This window comes from Orcinus orca, chromosome 2 (assembly GCF_937001465.1).
Source record: "Orcinus orca chromosome 2, mOrcOrc1.1, whole genome shotgun sequence".
Classification (NCBI taxonomy): domain Eukaryota; kingdom Metazoa; phylum Chordata; class Mammalia; order Artiodactyla; family Delphinidae; genus Orcinus; species Orcinus orca.
Genome location: NC_064560.1, coordinates 79235847 through 79258616, shown reverse-complemented (window position 1 = coordinate 79258616; position 22770 = coordinate 79235847). Strand labels below are relative to the sequence as shown.

General features: G+C 37.0%; 1 long non-coding RNA gene across 2 annotated transcripts; it reads left to right on the top strand.

Annotated features, from left to right (window-relative positions):
• The first annotated feature begins 5964 nt into the window (after positions 1-5964).
• Positions 5965-22599, top strand: LOC125963674 (uncharacterized). Of its 2 annotated transcripts, XR_007476020.1 has the most exons (3): positions 5994-15916; positions 18585-18685; positions 22271-22599. It is a non-coding gene; the product is annotated as an uncharacterized LOC125963674 (long non-coding RNA). The 2 variants fall into 2 exon arrangements; XR_007476021.1 differs by lacking the exon at positions 22271-22599 and having other exon boundaries at positions 5965-15916; positions 18585-19085.
• The last annotated feature ends 171 nt before the right edge of the window (positions 22600-22770 follow it).

Genomic DNA, 22770 nt, shown 5'->3' with positions numbered 1-22770 from the left:
TGCTTTGTTTTGGTTTTCATTTGCATGGAATATCTTTTTCCATTCCTTTGCTTTCATTCTGTGGGCATTTTTAAAGCTTAGGTGAGTCTCATAGGCAATAGGTAGTTGAGTCTTTTTTTCTTAATCCATCTAGCCAGTTTTTATGGCAGCCACCTGAGGGACAGGCCGCAATATCACCTAGCTTTTTTTTTTTGTTGTTGTTTTTTGGCCAGGCCACGTGGCATGTAGAATCTTTGTTCCCCAGCCAGGGATCAAACCCATGCCTCCTGCATTGGAAGTGTGGAGTCTTAACCACTGGACAGCCAGGGAAGTCTGCTCACCTAGATTTTGATTGGAGAATTTAGTCCATTTACATTTAAAGTAATTATTGATAAGTATGGACTTATTATTGCCATTTTGTTAATTGTTTTCTGGCTGTTTTGTAATTCCTTTTTCCTTTCCTCCTCTCTTGCTCTGTTTCTTTGTGATTTGATGATTTTTTGGAGTAGTAGTATGCTTTGATTCCTTTCTCTTTATCTTTTGTGTATTTAGTATAGGCTTTTGCTTTGTGGTTACCATGAAGCTTACATAAAACATCTTTTATGTACAACAGTCTATTTTAAGCTGATAATAACAAATGCATACCAATGCTCCCCCACCCCTACATACTCTGTTTCTGATGTCACAATTTGCATCTTTTTACATTGTGTATCCAATAACAAATTATTGTTGTTGTAGTTATTTTCATATTTTTGTCTTTTAACCTTTATTCTAGAGTTTTAAGTGATTTACCCATCACCATTACAACTTTAGAGTATTCTGAATTTAACTCTATATTTACACTTATTGGTGAATTTTTTACTTTCATATGTTTTTCTTCTTCTAATTAACATCCTTTCATTACAGCTTGAAGAACACTCTTTAACATTTCTTAAAAGATTGGTCTAGTAATGATGAACTCTTTTACCTTTGTTTGCCTGGGAAACTCCTTATTTCTCATTTAATTCTGAGAAACCAATTAGCTGGGTAGAATATTCTTGGTGGTTTTTTTATTTCAGCACTTTGAATACATCATTGCACACCCTTCTGGCCTCCAAGGTTTCTGCTGAAATATTTGCTGATAGTGTTATGGGGTTTCCCTTGTACATAACTTTCTTTCTCACACTGCTTTTAAGATTCTCTCCTAGTCTTTAGCATTTGAAAGTTTAATTATAATGTATCTTTGTGTGGGTCTCTTTGGATTCTTTTTTTTTTTTTTTAACATCTTTATTGGGGTATAATTGCTTTACAATGGTGTGTTAGTTTCTGCTTTATAACAAAGTGAATCAGTTATACATATACATATGTTCCCATATGTCTTCCCTCTTGCGTCTCCCTCCCTCCCACCCTCCCTATCCCACCCCTCCAGGCTGTCACAAAGCACCGAGCCAATATCCCTGTGCCATGCGGCTGCTTCCCAATAGCTATCTACCTTACGTTTGTTAGTGTTTTTTTTTTTTTTTTTTTTTTGATATTTTCTGAGATTCCTGGATCTGGATGTGTCTTTTTTCCCCTACATTAGGGAAATCTTCAGCCATTATTTCTTTGAATAAGCCTTCTGCTCCTTTCTCTCGATATTGTCCTTCTGAGACCTCTATAACACGTATATTGGTTTGTTTACTAGTATACCATAAGTTCCTAAAGCTATTTGCACTTTTTAATTCTGTCTTTTGACTTACCTGAGTGGATGACTTCCACTGCACTGTGTTCAATTTTGCTGATTCTTTCTTTCACTTGTTCTAGTCTACTGTTGAACCTTTCTACTGAAATTTTTCATTTGGCTATATTCTTTAGCTCTGTGATTTCTGTTTGGTACTTGTAAAATTTTTCCTGTGTCTTGGTTAAAATTCTCATTTTGTTCCTACATTTCTCTCCTGTCTTTGATGAGCATCTTTATGACCATTATTTTGAACACTCTGTCAGGGAAATCACTTATCTTCATTTTAATAAGATCTGTTTCTGGTTATTTTGTTGTTTTGTTTCAAATATTTTCCTGTGTTTCTTCATTTTTCTTGACTCTCTGTGTTGTTTCTGTGCATTAGGCAAAAGAGCAATCTCTCCCAGTCTTTTTTTTTTTTTTTTTTTTTTTGCGGTACGCGGGCCTGTCACTGTTGTGGCCTCTCCCGTTGTGGAGCACAGGTTCCGGACATGCAGGCTCAGCTGCCATGGCTCACGGGGCCAGCCACTCCACGGCATCTGGGATCTTCCCAGACCGGGGCATGAACCTGTGTCACCTGCATCAGCAGGCAGACTCTCAACCACTGCGCCACCAGGGAAGCCCCAACCTCTCCCAGTCTTGACAGAATTGTCTCATGTAGGAGATGAACCTTGTTGATCAGCCCAGCCCAGTCTCCCATTTGTCAATCCAGCCTTTGTGATTGTCCACGCCGCCTTTGTTCTTAGCGGCTCCCAGTAGTTTTGGGTGTGCCAAGACCTATTTGTGTCCCAAAGGAAGTTCACAGTTAGCACCTAGATGCTGACTGAATAGAAGCTTGTCCCTCAGGCAGCAGCTGGGAAAGTCTGTGATTGAGTGTCTTTCAGGAATAAACTGAGAGGTGGACATTTTTGACTGCTCCCTCTGTTGTGGGCACGGATGTATAGACATGAAGTGGGGGCGCTCCTGCACCCATTAAGAACTATTTCTTTGTTGGCTAAAGTCATGTGGGACTTGTGAATGCAAGTCCCCTTTGGTGGTAGAGCTAGGTGATATTGGGGCCTGTCCCTCAGGTGGCTGCCATAAAAGCTGGGGCACTAGATGTGGGTAGAAGATGCTTCCTGGGTAATACTGGTAGCCTGGTTTTATTATTGGAGTGGGCTAGAGGGAGAAGGCTGAGTGTCAGTGTTTTTTTAAATTGAAGTGAAGTTGATGTACAATATTATGTATTATATTATAAAAATTACAGGTATACGATATAATACACAATTTTTAAAGATTATACTCTATTTATAATTATTATAAAATACTGGCTACATCCCCTTTGTTGTACAATATATCCTTGTAGCTTATTTTATACACAATAGTTTGTATCTCTTAATCCCTTACCTCTCTATTGCCCCTCCCTAGTTTCTTCTCCTCACTGGTAACCACTAGTTTGTTCTTTATATCTGTGAGTCTGCTTCTTTTTTGTTATATTCACTAGTTTGTTGTATTTTTAGATCTTACATATAAGTGATATCATTACAATATTTGTCTTTCTCTGTCTTACTTATTTCACTTAGCACGGTAGCTTCCAAGTCCCTTGATGTTGTTGCAAATGGCAAAATTTCCTTCTTTTTTATGGCTGAGAAATATTCCACTGTATGTGTACGTGTATGTATATATGTATATACACATCTCTCTATCTCCCTATTTCTCTCTATATCTATCTATGTATCTCACATCTTCTTTATCCATTCATCTGTTGATGGACACTTAGGTTGCTTTTGTATCTTGGCAAAGGTAAATAATGCTGCTATGAACATTGGGGTGCATGCATCTTTTGAATTAGGGTTTTTGGTTTTTTGGATATATACTCAGGAGTGGGATTGCTCGGTTAGATGGTAATTCTATTGTTAATGTTTTGAGAAACCTCCATACTGTTTTTCACAGTGGCTGTGCCAATTTACATTCCCACCAACAGTGTACAAGTGTTCACTTTTCTTTTTTTTTTTTGAGATGTAATTGACATAACATATTAGCTTCAGATCTACAACAAAACGATTCAATATTTGTACATACTGTGAATCACCACAATAAGTCTAGTTAATATCCATCAACACATACAGTTAAATTTTTTTCTTTTGATGAGAACACTTAAGATCTACTCTCTTAGCAACTTTCAAATATACAGTACAGTATTAACTATAGTCACCATGCTGTACATTACATCCCCATGACGTTTATTTTATAACTTGAGGATTGTGCCTTTTGACACCCTTCACCCATTTCACCCCTACCCTCTCTCCCAACTCTGGCAACCACCAATCTATTCTCTGTATCTGTGAGTTTGGTTTGTTCTTGTTGTTTTAGATTCCACATATGAGATCGTATGGTATTTGTCTTTGTCTGACTTATTTCACTCAGCATAATGTCCTCAAGTTGTTGCAAATGGCAAGATTTTCTTTTTTATGGCTGAACTGTATACACACACACACATTTTCTTTATCCATTCATCTATTGATGGACACTTAGGTTGCTTTCATGTGTTGGCTATTGTAAATAATGCTGCAGTGAACAGGGGTGGGAGGAGCATTGCGGGCTGATGCAGATATCTTTCTGAGTTCGTGTTTTTGTTCCCTTTGGATAAATGCCAAGGAATGGAATTGCCGGATCATGTTCTATTTTTTGAGGAATCTCAATACTGTTTTCCCATAATGACTGTACCTATTTACATTCCCACCGACAGTGTACAAGCATTCCCTTTTCGCCACATCCTTACCAACACTTATTTATTGTCTTTTTGATAATTGCCATTCTAACAGGTGTGAGGTAATATCTCCTTGTGGTTTTAATTTGCTTTTCCCTGATGATTGGTGACATAGAGCTCCTTTTCATGTACCTAATAACCATCTGTATGTCTTCTTTGGAAAAATGTCTATGCAGATCCTCTGCCCATTTTTTAATCTTTTTCTTTTTTTTCCTTTTGAGTTGTATAAGTTGTTTATACATCTTGGATATTAACCCCCTATCAGATAAGTGATTTTGCAGATATTTTCTCCCATTTGGTAGGTAGGTTGCCTTTTCATTTTGTTGATGGTTTCCTTTGCTGTGCAGAAGCTTTTTAATTGAATGTAGCCTCACTTTTTTTTTTAACATCTTTATTGGAGTATAATTGCTTTACAATGGTGTGTTAGTTTCTGCTTTACAACAAAATTAATCAGTTATATATATACATCTGTTCCCATATCTCTTCCCTCTTGCATCTCCCTCTCTCCCACCCTCCCTATCCCACTCATTCACTTTTCTGCACATCCTCGCCAACATTCGTTATTTGTGTTATTTTTGATTATAGGCATTCTGAAGGTGTGAGGTGATATATCATTTTGTTTTTGATTTGCAGTTCCCTGATGATTAGTGTTGTTGAGCATCTTTTCATGTGCCTGTTGGGCATCTGCATGTCCTCTTTGGAAAAATGTCTGTTCAGGTGTTCTGACCATTTATTGTTGTTGTTTGCTGTTTAGATGTTGAGTGGTATAAGCTGTTCATGTATATTGGATATTAACCCCTTATTGGTCACATCATTTGCAAATATTTTCTCCCATTATGTAGGTTGTCTTTTCGTTTTGTTAATGGTTTACTTTGCTGTGCAAAAGCTTTTAAGGTTGATTAGGTTTCATTTATTTTTGCTTTTATTTCCTTTGCTTTAGGAGACAGATCCTAAAAATATTGCCCAGATTTATGTCAAAGAGTGTTCTGCCTATGTTTTCCTCTAGTAATTTTGTGGTTGCCTCTTACATTTAGGTCTTTAATACATTTTGAGTTTATTTTTGTATATGATGTTAGAGAATGTTTTAATATCATTCTTTTACATGTAGCTGTCCTGTTTTCCCAATACCACTTATTGAAGAGACTGTCATTTCTCCACTGTGTATTTTTCCCTCCTTTGTCATAGATTAATTGGCTATAAGTGTTTGGTTTCTTTCTGGGCGCTGTTTTGTTCCATTGATCTATATGTTTGTTTTTGTGCCAGTACCATGCTGTTTTGATTATTGTAGCTTTTAGTATAGTCTGAAGTCAGGGAGCATGATTCCTCCAGCTCTGTCCTTTTTAAAAAATTTTTTCATTTATGAATGTCTTTTTTTTTTTACATCTTTATTGGAGTATAATTGCTCCACAATGGTGTGTTAGTTTCTGCTTTATAACAAAGTGAATCAGTTATACATATTCATATGTTCCCATATCTCTTCGCTCTTACATCTCCCTCCTTCCCACCCTCCCTATCCCAACCCTCCAGGCAGTCACAAAGCACCTAGCTGATCTCCCTGTGCTATGCAGCTGCTTCCCACTAGCTATCTGTTTTATGTTTGGTAGTGTATATATGTCCATGCCACTCCCTCACTTTGTCACAGCTTGCCCTTCCCCCTCCCCATATCCTCAAGTCCATTCTCTAGTAGGTCTGTGTCTTTATTCCTGTCTTACCCCTAGGTTCTTCATGACATTTTTTTCTTAAATTCTGTATACATGTGTTAGCATATGGTATTTGTCTTTCTCTTTCTGACTTACTTCACTCTGTATGACAGACTCTAGGTCCATCCACCTCATTACAAATAGCTCAATTTTGTTTCTTTTTATGGCTGAGTAATATTCCATTGTGTATATGTGCCACATGTTCTTTATCCATTCATCCGATGATGGACACTTAGGTTGTTTCCATATCCTGGCTATTGTAAATAGAGCTGCAATGAACATTTTGGTACATGACTCTTGCTGAATTATGGTTCTCTCAGGGTATATGCCGAGTAGTGGGATTGCTGGGTCATATGGTAGTCCTATTTGTAGTATTATAAGGAACCTCCATACTGTTCTCCATAGTGGCTGTACCAATTCACATTCCCACCAGCAGTGCAAGTGTTTCCTTTTCTCCACACCCTCTCCAGCATTTATTGTTTCTACATTTTTTGATGATGGCCATTCTGACTGGTTTGAGATGATATCTCATTGTACTTTTGATTTGCATTTCTCTAATGATTAATGATGTTGAGCATTCTTTCATGTGTTTGTTGGCAATCTGTATAACTTCTTTGGAGGAATGTCTACTTAGTTCTTCTGCCCATTTTGAATTGGGTTGTTTGTTTTTTTGTTATTGAGGTGCATGAGCTGCTTGTAAATTTTGAAGATGAATCCTTTGTCAGTTGCTTCATTTGCAAATACGTTCTCCCATTCTGAGGGCTGTCTTTTGGTCTTGTTTATGCTTTCCTTTGCTGTGCAAAAGCTTTGAAGTTTCATTAGGTCCCATTTGTTTATTTTTATTTCCATTACTCTAGGAAGTGGGTCAAAAAGGATCTTGCTGTGACTTATGTCATAGAGTGTTCTGCCTATGTTTTCCTCTAAGAGTTTGATAGTTTCTGGCCTTACATTTAGGTCTTTCATCCATTTTGAGTTTATTTTTGTGTATGGTGTTAGGGAATGATCTCATCTCATACTTTTACATGTATCTGTCCAGTTTTCCCAGCACCACTTATTGAAGAGGCTGTCCTTTCTCCACTGTACATTCCTGCCTCCTTTATCAAAGATAAGGTGACCATATGTGCGTGGGTTTATCTCTGGGCTTTCTATCCTGTTCCATTGATCTGTATTTCTGTTTTTGTGCCAGTACCATACTGTCTTGATTACTGTACCTTTGTACTATAGTCTGAAGTCAGGGAGCCTGATTCCTCCAGCTCCATTTTTCGTTCTCACGATTGCCTTGGCTATTTGGAGTCTTTTGTGTTTCCATACAAATTGTGCAATTTTTTGTTCTCATCCTGTGAAAAATGCCAGTGGTAGTTTGATAGGGATTGCATTGAATCTGTAGATCGCTTTGGGTAGTAGAGTCATTTTCACACTGTTGATTCTTCCAATCCAAGAACATGGTATATCTCTCCATCTATTTGTATCATCTTTAATTTCTTTCATTGGTGTCTTATAATTTTCTGCATACAGGTCTTTTGTCTCCTTAGGTAGGTTTATTCCTAGATATTTTATCCTTTTTGTTGCAGTGGTAAATGTGAGTGTTTTCTTGATTTCACTTTCAGATTTCTCATCATTAGAGTATGTAATGCCAGAGATTTCTGTGCATTAATTTTGTATCCTGCTACTTTACCAAATTCATTGATTAGCTCTAGTAGTTTTCTGGTAGCATGTTTAGGATTCTCTACGTATAGTATCATGTAATCTGCAAACAGTGAAAGCTTTACTTCTTCTTTTCCGATTTGGATTCCTTTTATTTCCTTTTCTTCTCTGATTGCTGTGGCTAAAACTTCCAAAACTGTGTTGAATAAGAGTGCTGAGAGTGGGCAGCCTTGTCTTGTTCCTGATATTAGTGGAAATGCTTTCAGTTTTTCACCAATGAGAACAGTGTTGGCTGTGGTTTGTCATATATGGCCTTTATTATGTTGAGGAAAGTTCCTTCTATGCCTACTTTCTGCAGAGTTTTTATCATAAATGGGTGTTGAATTTTGTCGAAAGCTTTCTCTGCATCTATTGAGATGACCATATGGTTTTTCTCCCTCAATTTGTTAATATGGTGTATCACGTTGATTGATTTGCATATATTGAAGAATCCTTGCATTCCTGGAATAAACCCCACTGATCATGGTGTATGATCCTTTTAATGTGCTGTTGGATTCTGTTTGGTAGTATTTTGTTGAGGATTTTTGCATCTATGTTCATCAGTGATATTGGCCTCTAGTTTTCTTTCTTTGTGACATCCTTTCCTGGTTTTGGTATCAGGGTGATGGTGGCCTCGTAGAATAAGTTTGGGAGTGTTCCTCCCTCTGCTATATTTTGGAAGAGTCTGAGAAGGATAGATGTTAGCTCTTCACTAAATGTTTGATAGAATTCACCTGTGAAGCCATCTGGTCCTGGGCTTTTGTTTGTTGGAAGATTTTTTTTTTTTTTGCGGTACCCGGGCCTCTCACTGCTGTGGCCTCTCCCATCATGGAGCACAGGCTCTGGACACGCAGGCTCAGCGGCCATGGCTCATGGGCCCACGCTCCGCGGCATGTGGGATCTTCCCGGACCGGGGCACGAACCCGTGTCCCGTGCATCGGCAGGCAGACTCTCAACTGCTGCACCACCAGGGAAGCCCCTGTTGGAAGATTTTTAATCACAGTTTCAATTCCAGTGCTTGTGATTGGTCTGTTTATATTTTCTATATCTTCCTGATTCAGTCTTGGCAGGTTGTACATTTCTAAGAATTTGTCCATTTCTTCCAGGTTGTCCATTTTATTGCCATAGAGTTGCTTGTAGTAATCTCTCATGATCTTTTGTATTTCTCCAGTGTCAGTTGTTACTTCTCCGTTTTCATTTCTAATTCTATTGATCTGAGTCTTTTCCCTTTTTTTCTTGATGAGTCTGGCTAATGGTTTATTAATTTTGTTTATCTTCTCAAAGAACAGCTTTTAGTTTTATTGATCTTGGCTATTGTTTCCTTCATTTATTTTTCATTTATTTCTCATATGATTTTTATGATTTCTTTCCTTCTGCTAACTTTGTTTTTTTTTTGTTGTTGTTCTTTCTCTAATTGCTTTAGGTGCAAGCTTATGTTGTTTATTCGAGATGTTTCCTGTTTCTTAAGGTAGGATTGTATCGCTATAAACTTCCCTCTTAGAACTGCTTTTGCTGCATCCCATAGGTTTTGGGTTGTCGTGTCTCCATTGTCATTTGTTTCTAGGTATTTTTTGATTTCCTCTTTGAGTTCTTCAGTGATCACTTCGTTATTAAGTAGTGTATTGTTTAGCTTCCATGTGTTTGTATTTTTTACAGATCCTTTTCTGTAATATATAGCCTCATAGCATTGTGGTTGGAAAAGATACCTGATACAATTTCAGTTTTCTTAAATTTACCAAGGCTTGATTTGTGACCCAAGATATGATCTGTCCTGGAGAATGATCCATGAGCACTTGAGAAAAATGTGTATTCTGTTCTTTTTGGATGGAATGTCCTATAAATTAAGTGCATCTTTTTTAATGTATCATTTAAAGCTTGTGTTTCCTTATTTATTTTCATTTTGGATGATCTGTCCATTGGTGAAAGTGGGCTTGTTAAAGTCCCCTACTATGAATGTGTTACTCTTGATTTCCCTTTTTTTTTTACTTTATTATTATTATTTTTGGTTTCCCCTTTTATGGCTGTTACTATTTGCCTTATGTATTGAGGTGCTGCTATGTTGGGTGCATAAATATTTACAATTGTTATATTTTCTTCTTGGATCGATCCCTTGATCATTATATAGTGTCCTTCTTTGTCTCTTCTAATAGTCTTTATTTTAATGTCTATTTTGTGTGATATGAGAATTGCTACTCCAGCTTTCCTTTGGTTTCCATTTGCATGGAATATCTTTATTCCATCCCCTCACTTTCAGTCTGTATGTGTCTCGAGGTCTGAAGTGGGTCTCTCGTAGACAGTATATATATGGGTCTTGTTTTTATGTCCATTCTATATATCTATATAGCTAGTCTGTGTCTTTTGGTGGGAGCATTTAATCCATTTACATTTAAGGTAATTATCGATATGTATGTTCCTCTTCCCATTTTCTTAATTGTTTATTAATTGTTATTATAGTTGATTTCCTACTCTTGTGTTTCTTGCCTAGAGAAGATCCTTTAACATTTGTTGTAAAGCTGGTTTGGTGGTGCTGAACTCTCTTAGCTTTTGCTTGTCTGTAAAGGTCCATGCTTTTAGCCGCGGCTTGCACCCCTCTCTGGGGTCTGCGTTTTTAGCCGCAGCTCGCGCCCGTCTCTGGGGTCCGCGTTTTTAGCCGCGGCTCGCGCCCATCTCTGGAGTACCTTTAAGCAGCGCTCTTAAACCCCTCTCCTCGCGCACCAGGAAACAAATAGGGAAGAAAAAGTCTCTTGCGTCTTCGGCAGCTCCAGACCTTCTCCCAGACTCCCTCCCTGCTAGCCGTGGTGCGCTAACCCCTTCAGGCTGTGTTCACGCCACCAATCCTCTCCCTGCGCTCCCACCGAAGCCCGACCCTCAGCTCCCAGCCCCGCCCGCCCCGGCTGGTGAGCAGACAAGGCTGGTGAGTGCTGGTCGGCACTGATCTTATTTGCGGAAATCTCTCTGCTTTGCCCTCTACACCCCTGTTGCTGTGGTCTCCTCCGTGGCCCCGAAGCTCCCCCCCTCCACTACCTGCAGCCTCTGCCCACGAAGGGCCTTCTAGTGTGTGGAAACCTTTCCTCCTTCACGGCTCCCTCCCACTGGTGCAGGTCCCGTCCCTGTTCTTTTGTCTCTGTTTAATCTTTTTTCTTTTGCCCTACCCAGGTACATGGGGAGTTTCTTGACTTTTGGGAGGTCTGAGGTCTTCTGCTAGCATTCAGTAGGTGTTTTTTGGGTGTTCCACGTGTAAATGTATTTCTGATGTATCTCGACCTTTCTTTTCCAGCCTTCTCTTTGGATTCATGGTGCATGTGTCTCTATTCATTTCTGGAGGCTGAAAGTCCAAGATCCAGGTGTGGGCAGGACTAGTTTCATTCTGAGGCCCCTCTCCTTGGCTTGCAGATGGCTGCCTTCCCCCTGTGTCCTCATATGATCATCCCTCTGTGTCAGCTCTGTTCTTCTCCAGATTGTTTCAGCTATTTGGGTTTGTTTGTTTTTCCGTACAAATTTTAAAATTATTCTAGTTTTGTGAAAAATGCCATTGGTAGTTTGATAGGGATTGCATTGTATCTGCTGATTGTCTTGGGTATTATGGTCATTTTAACAATATTAATTCTTCCAATCCAAGAATAAAGTATAACTTTCCATCTTTTACAGTATGCAGGTAAAGCTCTTTCAGGGAACAATTGGGAGACGGGTAATTTTGCTTTCTCCTTCTCACTGAGCCTAGGGGATAGCCAGCTAGGAATTGCTCCTTTGTTTTCTATGGTCCTGTGGAACTTGTGAATGGAACCCCCTTTAACTATAAGACTGATGGTCTGCTGACCCATTTCTCGGGCAGAAGCTATGAAATCTTGGGTGTAGGCATGTGTACAAGGCCATTCCAGGGAGATACTAGGAAATTAGAGCCATCTGGAGTGGGGAGGAGTGGTGTCCACTTCCCCATTCTCTGGGGAGGATCACAGCCAGCCCCTAGTGCCTGCTAAGTTAGAAGACTGGCCTTTAGGCGGCAGCTTTTAAAGTATGCAGATACTCTTTCAGGGGAAAACTGTGAGGTGTACAATTTTGCCTGTTCCCTCTATGCTGATTGCTGGAATGATAGCCTTGGTGAGTGCTTACATGCTTATTAAGAATTGTTTCTTTTTTTGCTATACTGTTGTAAGTCTTGTGGATACAAGCTCCATTGGTTTTTAGAGCAAGGGATTTTGTGAGCTTGTCCCTCTAGTGGGTCTTAGCAGTTGGTGTGCTAGATATGGAGTCCAAGCCCTTTGGTTTTCAGGGAGAAGCTAGAAGTTGAGACTTCTCTCCTGATTGTAAGGCACTGTGTTGTGGGTGGAGTTGATGCCAAGAGTGTGGAAAGAACAGCCTTTCCTACCTGTTTTGATGTGCGTATTTTCTCATTTGTCCTACTTGTAGGAGTTGTTCAGCTAGTTTCTGGGTCCCTTTCAGAGTAAATTGCTCCATGTGTAGCTGTACATTTGGTGTGTCTGTATGAGGAGGGGAGCTCCTTCGTCACCATCTTGTTGACTCCCAATTCCTAAAGTTTTGTATCTTGCTTTTCAGTCAAAATATTTCCCTTTGCTCTAATACTGTTTTTTGAAACTTGAAGTACTTTCTTTAATAAGAATTTAATCTTCCAAATTTTCTTAGATTTGGGTAGGATGCCCCATGTTAATGAGAGTAAAAATATTTTTTCCTGTCAAAACTTCCTGAAGTGTGGGAACAATATTCTAGGGTTGCATTTCAATCTTGTGCTGACTTACTCTTGCAAGTAAGGATTGCTTAACTCTAAAACTGAACTAAGTTAAGATCATACAATTATGAAAAATCAGAGAAACTTTTATTAGCTACACAAATTTTGTTAGCTATACAAATATATAAGTCCTTCATTGTTTCCTTTTATTCTTCAAAGATATTTTATGGTGTGGATTTCTAATTTTCATTATGATCAGTGAATATATTCTATGTTATTTGAGGGATTTTTAAAGATTTTGGCCTGGTATATGGTTTATCTTGGTGAATATGCCATAGACACTTAAAATGTGCATTCATTCTAAAGTTGTTGGCTATAGTGTTTTATAAATGCCCATTAGGTTTAAATGGTTAATATATATTGTTCATATCTTCTATGATTGATATTGTGTTTTGGTCTATAAATTACTGAAAAAGTAGAGTTTAAAGTCACCAACTATGATTGTGGATTTGTCTGTTACTCCCCTTATTTCTGTCAGTTTCATTTCATGTAATCTGAAACTTTGTTATTAGTCATATAAATTTTTATGATGATTATGTCTCCCGTATAAATTGACCCTCTTATATTATGAAATGTCTCTATCTCTGGTAATACATTAACTTGAAGTTTACTGTATCAGAAATTAATATAACTACTCTAGGTTTCATATGCTTTCTGTTAGTATGGTGTATCTTTTCATCTTTTCTTCCTTTTAACCTATATCTTTATGTATAAAATACTGTCATTAGATGGCATATAGTTGGGTTATGTTTAACTGTTAACAGTTGGAGTGTTTATTCAATGTTCACCTAATATAATTATTGAAAAAGCGGATTTAAGTCCACCTCTTTTATTGTTTTTTTCTTTGTAAGTGTGTACTCCTTATCAGTGTCTATCTTCTGTTTTTTGTTCTTCCCTTCTTCTCTGTCTTGCTTTTGATTGTTTCATTTTTTTTTTCCAGAATTCCATTTTCCTTTACTTTTTTTTTTTTTTTTGCAGTACGCGGGCCTCTCACCACTGTGGCCTCTCCCGTTGTGGAGCACAGGCTCTGGACGCGCAGGCTCAGTGGCCATGGTTCATGGGCCCAGCCGCTCTGTGGCATGTGGGATCTTCCCGGACAGGGGCACGAACCCGTGTCCCTTGCATCAGCAGGCGCACTCTCAACCACTGCGCCACCAGGGAAGCCCTCCTTTAATTTTTTAACTCTACCTTTTTGTAGTTTTTTAGTGGTTTTCTAGTGATTGCAATATGCATGTTTAGTTATTTCACTCTTTAAGACCATTAAATCACTTCACATAAACAGAAGAATCTTGGAAACATATATACCTATTTACTTAGTCTCTGCCCCCTGTTATGCTAGAGGTGTCATATATATTATATCTATATCTACTCTAAACCATATAGCCAATGGAATAATTGTTTTAAATAGGTATATTTATTTTTAAGAATTTAAGAGGGAAAATATTTCATAATTACCCACATATTAACCAGTTTTAAAGCTTTTCATTCTATTCGGAAGACCCATGTTTCCTTCTGTTATCATTATTTATCTTCCCAAAGAGGTTTCTTTAGCACCAGTTGTACTGGTGATAATTTTTCTTCGTTTTCTTTTATCTGACAGTGTCTTTTTTTTAGTCCTCTTTATTGAGGAATATAGTTACTGAATATAGAATTATTAACATTTTCCCCTAGTACTTTAAAGATAATATTCCATGGTTTTCTCTGCTTCATTGAAATAAAATCCATTTTATTAGTTGGTATAGAAAATAGTTGAAGCAAAAGTTTAGGCTAGCAAAGCAGGATGTGATAGATACTTTGTTATGAAGAGTTCTTAACTAAACAGTTTGTTTTTATGTGTTGCTCTCTGTGTCTCTTGACAGTTTTGAAAAATGAGCTCCCTTTGACAGGGAGTTGGTTTTATTTATATTCTTGTCTTACCCAGAAAGTCATACAGAAAATAATCATTCCACACTTTTAAATGGCTAGTTTTGCTTTCATGGTATTTACAATAAAATAATAAGTTAGTTAGAGAGTAAATGGATGACTCTGTTAAAGAGAAAAAGCAAGGTAAAAAGATAGGAGTGAATTGATGTTAGAAATATTTCATTTAATTAATTGATAATATTACCATTTGGTCAAGGCATAGAAATACGGAATAGTTTGTGAATTGTGCTGTGATGTAAACATTTGGTATGAGTTCTCTTAAAACAGAATTGATCCATCTCTTGAAATAACTCTCTTTATTGAAGATAAGTGGAACATGGGTACGTCACAACCTCTGAATTTAGGGAGGATGAAATTAACCTTTGAATTGTATGTGTTTGATTTGAATGGCATTTTTTTTTGCTTTCACATGATTCCCACATGTGAACTTCCATGACAATCATACAGGAAAGAGGAAGCTGTTGTAGTTTTTGCAATGTACATTGTCACCAAAACATACTACCATCCTTGATCTTATGAGAAATTTAGAAATAATATTCCAATAGACATATAAGATAAATAAGTTTCTGTGGAAGCAGAAGTGCTCAGTTTTGAGAAGCACTTTGGTGTTGTAATGTCTTATGTTAATGATTCTCAAATTCTGCCCCATTCTACTTTATCATCTATCTGTCTGTCTATCACTTTATCTTCTGTATTTATCTGTATATCTCTACCTATCATCTGCCTATTAACTTAATAGATAAGTTATCATTCAAGTTCAGTCACCCATCTTATAAACGATCTTTTGTGTATCATCAATTTATCTATCTCTCCATCCATGCCTTTATTAGGTATAATAGGCAGAAGAGCATGGCAATAGAAAAACAAGGGGTTTACCTCCCATGTGAAAGGACAGTGATAACAGTGGTCTCTGAAGTGATGATGTATAAGGAGAAAACAAGAAGAGAACATGAGGACTGAGGACCAGTAACTCAGGGACCCATCTAGCAGGAACTCTGGACTTACTACTATGCTCACATTTGAAAAATCAAAATAGAGTTGCCTATATTCTGTGTCAGCTTACGTGAGAAAATTTCATCTAAATATGACAGCTCTGCCTTTTCAGTCCACCTATGCTTCCATATTTTAAAACTCAGTTTTAATTACATGGAGCTATCACCTCAGTTTACTTTAAACTAGACCATGGATTGGTAAACCTTTTCTGTAAAAGGCCAAATAACAAATGATTTCAGCTTTTTAGGATTTATGAACTCTGTTACAGCTAATTACTCTTCTATTGTAGTGTGAAAGCAGCTGAACACAATGTGCCATTGAATGAGTGTGGCTGTGTTCCAGTAATACTTTATTTACAACAGCAGGCTGTGGGCTTGAGTACCATATGCTGAACTAGAGCATTGGTTAAATCCGAACCTGGAAAATAATCGGATGAACCCCACTACATGGTAAAAAGATCTGAAAATTATTTCCCTATTTTATTTTCATGAAAATTATTTTAGTTCCTCTGCTAAATCTCACTCATAAGAGAGTGCTATAAATGAATACTATATGCCATCATAACCTAAACAGTGTAAAACTGTATAAGTGACTGGAATGATATGAACCCCTTTCCAGTTGTAACCAATAAATTATATTTTTAAGTTGAGCATATTTCTCCCACATTCCATTTATAAAGTCCGCAAGGATTGTGTCCAAAATCTTGCCTGCCTTCTTTTCCCCTTCAGCACGTTTCAAGTCAAAATGTTATCTATCAGTTTTCTTGGTGGTATCCAGTCTCCTTAGGCATTGACTTCAGTCTATTTTGACATCATTTGAACAGTTTTTGTAATTGTTTCAACATCTCAGAATAGGATTTGTATCTTCCAAGGCTGTTATGTGACCTAGTTTGTAAAAATGTGGAAGATTCAACAGTATAAATAGCTAATGGATACAATCTTTAATCCAGTTAAACTGTGTTTTCCAAGTTTTCTTCATGTTATCTGTATTGGAGGGTTTAGAGGAGAGAAAAAGTATCTAAAATGCACTAACTTAAAATTAAATTGGGCTATTGCTTATTCTGCAGTCAACTGAAAATGTACCTGTATATTTACATATATGACCAGTTTAGTGTTAATATTCTATGAAAGGCTCACCCAAATCAATTAGAAAAAGACAAACATTCCAGTACAAAAGTGGGAAAACACATAAATGAGCAGTTCATAAAAGGTAAGTATTGTGAATGGCCAAGAACACATAAAAATATACTCAACCATATCTATCTTTATAATGAAATATTAAATATATATTAAATAATTATCAATCATTATACATATATAATGAAATAAATATATGTATGGGTGTTTAAACACAGACAGAAACACACATAATTTATAATAATAAAAGAAATCAACAGTTACTTTTTCACCTATTAGATTAACAGGCACATTTGTTAACAAAGTCTGGAGAATTTGGGACTCCTTGTGTGTTACAGTCTTTCCAATTGACAGTGTATTAGATGGAAATTAGCACATTTTGACTAACAATTTTATTTTTAGAAATTTACCTATAAGATATAATAGGGAGTGTTCAAATGTGTATATAAACTCAAGGGTACTCGTGACAGCCTAAGTTATACTTGTAAAATGATAAGTAATCTGTTTATCAAGTCATAATGCTAGGTAAATTAATGATGATTCATTTATCTAATTGAATTGTATTTAGTTATATATGGTAATGTATACTGAAATTAATTGATAAGAACATTCAGGTTTTTCAGAAGTTCATTTGTCCATAAGTTACTGAATATCAACTATGTTTGAGGCATTAATATTGTATTTCACTCACATAAAATGATATATATATGTGATTGTTTGGATATAGTCAATAAACCAATTTTACAGGAAGAATGTTCAAAAACTGTTGATGGTGAGTTTGGGTCATTATTTTACTATTATCTCTGTGTGTGTGTGTGTGTGTGTGTGTGTGTGTGTGTGTGTGTGGTGTAGTTTCAAATCTATATATTTCAATTATATATAGCAATTATTGAATTCTTAGTATGTGTACTACCACATGCTGAGATAAATACTTTTTCATGGATTATCTCATTTATAATAATAACAGATTAAGATATTCATTCCTTTTTATAAGATAAGAAGATAGAGACTGAGTTTGAAACTAAATTTGATTGTACAAGTCATTCTGTTACTCACAACTTAAAAAAACCCACACAGTGTCACAGCCTTTGGTAGATGATAATTAAAAATAGTTATATTTTGCTAAATCTTCCCATGTTTGGGGAAAAGACGCACATTTCTGAGGTCATATTTGTTTTCTCTGTGTTGTTAAGGTCAGAGCCATGAGAATTCTCAAGTTTAGTTCTTTAGGCTAAAAAGTATGTGTTGAGATATTGTCAGAACAGGAGAAAAAGATGAATAGGACATTGGTTTGTGGAGAATTACGTGGTATAAATCTACACAGAATGACCTCTAAAAATATGGGGCACCAGTGCTTAGGTGATGGGACAGTGTTCTTCAGCAGAAACCATTTCATAGCTAGAGAATGGGGCACAGATCAAAGTCCAAAGAGAAATGGCCAGTAAGTGGAGTATCAGTAAATGGAAGAAATCAACTTTGGATCAGACTTGGTGATAGGCAATACCAAGACAAATACTGTAGATAGCAGGGAAAGGACCAATGAAGATCTTTAGATAGCAGGGAAAAGACCAACGAAGATCTTGGAGTGAAGAAATAATCCCCAACCGATATAGATTCAAATGCCATAATCTCCTATTGGAATATTTTTCAAATTGTACTTTATGACCATATGGTCTGGATTATAAACTATCTACTTCATATGAATATGTGTTCCATAATCAATTCAATTTTCTCCAGTTATCTGTATTCATTCTAACACTTTTCTAAAGACAACACTGTGTCTTACAAGTATGGTTCATTAGTAATTCTCATCTGGTAGCTAAAATGTTGGCCAGAATGATAAGCAGAGTGAATTGTGACATAAGTTTTGCCTGACTGTGCCATAGCAGTGGCTAAGGTATGTTTAAAAATTTGGGTGGTTTATAGCAAGGTATGTGCTATACTATTCTAACTTTGCCTTTTTATCTTCTGGTATCTTGAGGGGAAATGGACCTACATAAGATATGCACAGTTGGGGCTCTGTAACGTTGAGAATACTGAAGGAGGAAGATAAGTACAGAAGGAAAAACCAGTCATATATGGGTAAGGCTGCATCTGTCAAAGAGGACTGCTGGACACTGAGCTGTTCACCCTTTGGTTTTGACTGGTACAATTTGGGGATGTTTGGACCTGGTAAATCTCTTTAAGGATGATAAAACTGATTAATGATGTTAAGATGTTTATAATATTATTAAACTAATATGTGAATCGGGCTTCCCTGGTGGCGCAGTGGTTGAGAGTCCGCCTGCCGATGCAGGGGACACGGGTTCGTGCCCCGGTCTGGGAAGATCCCACATGCCGTGGAGCGGCTAGGCCCGTGAGCCATGGCCGCTGGGCCTGCACGTCCGGAGCCTGTGCTCCGCAACGGGAGAGGCCACAGCAGTGAGAGGCCCACGTACAGCAAAAAAAAAAAAAAAGGTTAAAAAAAAAAACAAACTAATATGTGAATGCATGAATGAATGAATAGGGTAGAAAGTAAAGTTCTTTACTACAGAAAGCTGCAAGGAACATTATAAGCATGACAGGATATAAGAACTCAACATTTGGCAATAATCATAATATTCAATAATTGTTTCAACCAGGAACATCAAAAGGTGGTAGAACTTATTGGATAAAATTTGAAGAGAAACAGGATACTTTTTAAAATATTCATTTTAAAACATTTATTTAAGTATAGTTGATTTACAGCTATAAGACTTTAAGTCTGAAATTAGGTCAAAATGATTGTATAAAATAATATGTAAAAAGAAGAATATCTTGAAGCGTATGGCTTCAGGTGTACATACATGCTCAGGAAATATGAAAGTGTGGAATAAGTGCATGAATACTGTGATACCAATGAGTCTTATCCGTATCTGCATTTGAACCATTTCCAATAGAACAAGTCTTTTTACCCACAATTCACTTAGCATAATATTTTCAAGGTTCAGCCACCTTATGACATGTATCGGAACTCCATTTCTTTTTATGGATGAGTAATATTCCATTTATAGATATATCACATTTTGCTTATTCATTCATCAGTTAGTGGTTATTTGGGTTATTTCTACTCTTTGGCTATTTTGAATAATCTTGCTATAAATACCTGTGTAGAGATTTAGTTCTTTTAGGTATGAGAATATGGTAACTCTATGTTTAACATTTTGAGGAGTTGTCTGACCAGGACGTTAAGATCATACTTGTTTCATTTGAAGGTGTACAACTCTGTGCACCATGAATATCCTGTTGAGTATTGGTGGAAAATCTTACTGTAGAAATAATTAAGTAAACTGAAAAACCAAGATAAACACAATTGAAGCCCATTGCTTCATACCTGGTTGATTCAATGGGTATATATATTTTTTTATTATTGTGCATTTTTGCATTTATGGTTTTTGTTTTAAATGTTATGGAATCAATGTTGGTTTGCATACAAAGCATTTCCTTGTCTTACAACATTAATTATGATGGAGAAAGTGTATCTCAAATAAGTGAATTAAATATTATTCAAGGACAGTAGGATCATTCGGATTGGTAGAATTTTGCCACAGAAATGTATTGATTTTACTCATAATGTTCATGAAGAACTGAAATGAAAAACTTTCTCTCATTGGTTTAATAGCTGGTGTAGCCTCCCTTATTCATTGTCATCTCCAATTTTCACGTGTAAATCAAGTGGTTCAGTATGTTTCCAGGGTTATGAATGACTGTTATTTCTTGGGTGTCTTCAGGGTCTATCCTTTCTCACAGGCAGCCAGCAAAAGGTGCCCTTTTGAATGAATGTGTCTGGATCATATATTCATACATTGTGAAAAATCTGAAAAAAATGAGCGACAAAATCACTGTTGTTGAACAGTACTGTATTTCTATTCTAAGCAAGTGAGGGAAGATGTTAGCTAACTCATTTTAGTGTTAGCTCACAGTTTGGGTAGCTTTGAGTGCTACCAGTTTTGCATGTATTCAACATTTGATATCTGAGTATCTGGTTCCTTATTAAATGGTATTCCTTTGAGTGTGTGCCTGCTAACACATATATAGGCTCAATATATGAGAGTGTGGAATGGGTACATGAATACTAGGACCAGTGTTCAGTCCAGCCTTTCTTCTTTTTTAAAAAACTATTTTTAAATTAATTAATTAATTTGACTGCATCAGGTCTTAGTTGCAGCATGTGGGATCTTTTTTGAGCAACGCGGGCTCTTTTGTTGCAACGCGTGGGCTCTTCATTGCGGTGCGCAGGCTTCTCTCTAGTTGTGGCATGCTGGTTTTCTCTTCTCTAGGTGTAGCGTGTGGACTCCAGAGCGTGTGGGCTCTGTGGTTTGCGGCGCGCAAGCTCAGTAGTTGTGGCGCACGAGCTTATTTGCCCCACTGTATGTGGGATCTTAGTTCCCCGACCAGGGATTGAACCCATGTCCCCTGCATTGGAAGGTGGATTCTTTACCACTGGACCACCAGGGAAGTCCCTGTCCCAGCCTTTTTAAAATTTTATATTTGTACCTCTTATATACTTTTTATTTTATGTACAGTAAAATACACCCTTTGTTGTGTACAGTTCTGTGGGTTTTGACAAAGGTATAGAATAGTATATCTAGCACCACAATCATGATGTGGAGGGGTTCCATTACCCCTAAATCCCCTTGTGTTTCTCCTCCTACTCCACAATCACTGTTGCAATCACTGTTTCTATAGTTTTGCCTTTTACAAAATGTCATTTAAATGGAATGAAACATTACTTAGCGTCTAAGGTCTAGTTTCTTTTACTTAGCACTCTGAGTTGCCCAGTTTACTTGCAGGCCTTTATCCTTCAGAGACCTCTGTTAGGTTATAGATATACTCCTCCTAGGACTCTTAGTTGCATTCTGTGTGGAGAAAAGACAAGCCAATCTTACCTCTCTCTAATGTCTTTTTTCATTTGGTTCTTTTTTAATAATTTCCATTTATCTTTTGAACTGTCTCATCTATTGATATTTTTCTGTTCTTGCCATTGCTCCATTTATTTCTACAGGTTGTTTGTAATGGATTTTCAGAGTTCTTATCTTACTTCTAGAATATAGGTCTAACAACGCCTTTATCATGTGCTTTTCATTTGACCCATCACAAAGCATTTTCACAAAGTCTTTATTTGGTGGGATACAACTTTAGAATTTCTCACTTAAAAAGAAAACTGTTATTGGGCTTCCCTGGTGGCGCAGTGGTTGAGAGTCTGCCTGCCGATGCAGGGGACATGGGTTCGTGCCCTGGTCCGGGAAGATCCCACATGCCGCGGAGCGGCTGGGCCCGTGAGCCATGGCCGCTGAGCCTGCGCGTCTGGAGCCTGTGCTCCGCAATGGGAGAGGCCACAACAGCGAGAGGCCCGCGTACCGCAAAAAAAAAAACACAACAAACTGTTATGCCACTAATTTGCATAGTATTGTAGACAGGATTACAGACTATTTGCAGAGTCAAGAATTCAGAGAGGAAATAAGTGAAGAAATGAATAGACAAAAGTGATAAAGGACCAAGGAACCGTGATTTGTGTGATGAGGACTAGACATGCGGGGATGCCTGTAAAATAAATAATTACATAGAACCAATTGTTGTACTTGATTTTTAAATGAATTTCATGTATTTCCTGATCTGATTTATATTCTTTGTGATGTTCTGCTGCAGGTAAAAGGCTAGAAAGTTATCATACTTCAAGGAAGAAAGGTGAGCAGCTACTCGGGTGCTATTGAAAGTTTTCGTCTGTGTTCTGGCCAGTGATGTGAGAAATTCAAGTCCTGTCAGCTCATTCTTTCAGGCGCTCAGGGAGCATGCTTTTATGATAGATTTTTCCCCATAGGTATGCCTACTTTGTTAATGGAATCTTCATTATTGTTTCTTTCCTTTATTAAATAAAAATCTCTCTTTGAAGTAACTTGGTTAACATTTAAGAACCGTTGATAGATTTCCTTTTTATACCATTTTATTATGTATGAAAATAATCTTTTAGTGCAATTTAAATGTGCCAAAATATTTATTTAACTTTTTATTACTAGCATTTCAGAACTTAGATGTTTTACTATTTCTATGATAATCAAAACTTATTTGCTACCTCATTTACAAATATTACCCCACTACTCCTTGAAATTTTAGTTGACTTAATTTTTTGTATTTTCTCAATAGATTTT